Source organism: Carlito syrichta, unplaced genomic scaffold (assembly GCF_000164805.1).
Source record: "Carlito syrichta isolate Samal-C Ts95f unplaced genomic scaffold, Tarsius_syrichta-2.0.1 Scaffold303625, whole genome shotgun sequence".
NCBI lineage: Eukaryota > Metazoa > Chordata > Mammalia > Primates > Tarsiidae > Carlito > Carlito syrichta.
This window is the reverse complement of record NW_007247721.1, coordinates 961487-964681: the sequence shown is the minus strand read 5'-3', so window position 1 is coordinate 964681 and position 3195 is coordinate 961487.

Below are 3195 nucleotides of genomic sequence, written 5' to 3'. Positions count from 1 at the left end.
TCCTAGAGAGTGATGGGATGGGGCCCACGCCCCAAAGGAGACAGGAATTGGAAGGTAGCCGTGGCACTGAGCAAAGTGAGTCCAGAGGATGGTCTCCTTCCCAACTCAGGCCGATCTTTGGAGACACCTCGGGACACTCAATTCTCAAGGGTCTCCGTGTGGAGCTGGGATCCAGAGGCCCCTGCCTGTCACTCTGCCCCCATTCCACCCACTGAGATTGGAGGACCTGCACCACCATTGCCCTGCCCGTTAGCGGCTGGGATCCCCCTTCTTCTGCCCCATGTTCAGTGTCCCCAACTGGAGACAAAAGGGAAGAGGAAATAGGTAATTCGTTTGTTCTCTGGAGTCTTGGCCTGTTGGGAGGGCTGTGAGGCTATAGGTGGAGACCGGTGGTGAAGGTGAGAGCAGCAGGCATAGGCCCAGGTCTGAACCAGGGAGGAGGACTCCCGATACCGTGAAGTCGCACCAGGGGACTCACCTATCTTCAGCTTCAGCTCTGTGTTTCCCCTTACCCTGGGCAGGAGGGCCCCCCAGAGCCAGACGGTGTCTCAAGGGGCTTCTGCTTCCCCACATATGCAGACTCTCAGAAGGGCTAGCTCCCCTCCCCTCCACCCCCCTGCACTTCCCCACCCCCAGCACACCCTCACCTCAGTAGCTGTACTGGGCACAAGTATGCCCAGCCTTCCTCACCAGGGACCTGCAAGGGGTGGTGCACCAAGACACAGTCTCTCTCTTAGAATGTAGTGGGAGCCTACTGGTCCTGCACCACCCTCCTTCTGGGCTAGAACTGGACCACCAGGCAGCAAGTCTAGGGAGGCACTGGGGCCGGGGCAGCCTGGGGTTCCGGAGCCTGTGTAAAGCCTGTTCCTGTGGCTGCCTATACTTCCTGCTCTGCCTGGAAGGGTTCTGGTGGGTCGGGGCTGGGGCTTGGCCAGGAAACCAGTCCACCTCCCCACTCCATCCCCATGCACACACTGGCAGCCTCGGTGCCCAGAAGCCCCAACTTCCTCACTCAGTCCCAGTGCACGTGCATAGAAGCTGGGCCCCCCGCCCAGGCCTGTGGAGAAGAGAGAGCTGAGACTCCTGTGGGCAGTCGAATTCCACGCTGTGGAGGGAGAATGTGAGAAAGGAAGAATAAAGGGTGCAGGAGAAAGGAGAAGACTGGAACTCCCAAGGGTCCATACCCAGCTGGCCTGGAGCTGCCAAAGAAGGGAGAGCTGTCCAAACCTCCAGGGTCCTGGTTCCAAGGGACTCTAGGGAGGCCCCCATCTCTCCTAGAAGGATGGCCCGGCTCACCCAGGAGTGTGTGCAAGCCTGAAAGTCCGTTCACAGACCCCAGAAGGGAAGCCTGGACTGAGATCCGAGTTACTGGCACGGAAAGATGCCATTTGTGAAATGAAAAATTAAAACGATGAAAACAAAGCCTGGCAGGGTCCAGCAGGTGCTGTTTTTGCATGTGTGTTTGCACAGAAACAGGGCCTCATGTGTGGCAGGCAGAATCGTGAGGGATGGGGGATGGGGGGTACTGACCCCAGTGTTTGCTTTCTGTTTCTGTTTCTGCTTCTGCTTATATTTTTTCTATGCAAGGCACATCTAACTGGAATAATAAAGATTAAACTTGAGCAAGTCAGATTGGAGAACTGAAATGCAGAATGGAGGTGGCACTTGGGCGAGGCAGCTAGTGATCTGTTGGACTGGGGGTGGGGAGGAGGAGGGCCTGGCCCTCGTGGGAGCCACTACGGAGTTTGGCTGCCACTCCAGGGGTCAGGCCATGAGTGCAAGGCTCACCACGCACCAGCAGCATGGATGCCTTCATCCGAGCTTGGGTCACACTTTCCCCAGTGCCCTCCTGAAATGCTATCAACCTCCTTTCTCACCTCTCCCTCCACACACACACTCCAGCAGCCCCAGGCCCCAGGTCCATAAACTGTCACACCTACAGTTAGTCCATGCTGATCCCCCTCTAACACCCTGGGTGCAATTCTGCTCTCCTGTACCCACCCAAATCACTTTGTAGTTTCATTTCCTTCCTTCCTTCCTTCCTTCCTTCCTTCCTTCCTTCCTTCCTTCCTTCCTTCCTTCCTTCCCTTCTTTCCATAGGACCAGTAGGCCTTCCCTCGCCCTGTTTATCCTCACATTTTCCCCAAGTCCCAAACCCTGAGTGGAGTAGTTGTTAACAACCCAATTAAATAATTATGTCCCCAGCTTGCTCTTCCACTGTGGGTATCTGGCATCAGATGGGTACACACATCTAACCATTCACATGCACACTGGACACACACTATGGCACGGACACACACACTCATACCCACTCACCCACTCATAGGAGTCATGGAGGCTGCACCAGAGACACACCCAGCCATGCCACTGCCACTTATGCCAGCGTGTCCACAGTCCACTCTCACAGACACCCTTAACCAGATTCTGCACAGGCCGAAGCACCTTTGCTACCCTAGCACCTAGCTCACCCCAGCAGGTCAGAAAAAGGAAGAAAAGTGTGGTTTTAGCGCTTGAGGGGAGGACCACAGACCCTCTGGCACGCGCGCGTGCTCGCGCGCGCGCACACACACACACACACACACACACACACACACACCCTCGTTCTCAATCTTTTCTTCCAAGCCCGTTTCTGAGTCAAAGAGACATCTGGGCCTGGTTCCTCCTGGCGCTGTGGAGAGAGACACTAGGCTCAACCCAGCGCTGACCCTCCCAGAAAATGCTGGGGACCCGGACGCCTAGGAGGGCGGAGCACTATGCCCTGGGACCCCAACTGATCAACTTCTCACAACTCCGCCTCACTTCCAGCGGCGCCCCTCTCCACTCTTCCCCTCTCCGCAGCCCAGAGAAGGCAGGAGCCTCCGGGACCAGGGACAGAGCACCGGGGAAGCTCCGCGGGCACAGACACAGAGAAATCCCCGCGCTCTGCGCCTGTCTCGCGGTGCAGTCCCGCGTGACGGCGTCGGAGCTGAGGGGCACCCGGGGCTGTGCCTCCCGCCGCGGCCTCAGCCTCATTCTGGGGCTCCCGGACCCGACAGTCCGTCTGCGCGTCAGTTTACTCCTCTCCCGGGGCGCGGGAGGGCCGGTCTCCCCGCCTCGCTCTCCTGGGCTCCGCACCCGCGCTCGGCCTGGCTCTCTCACGAGGGCCAGAGGAGCGGGGTCCGCGGTCTGCATTCATGAGTGCAGCTGTGGCTCTGA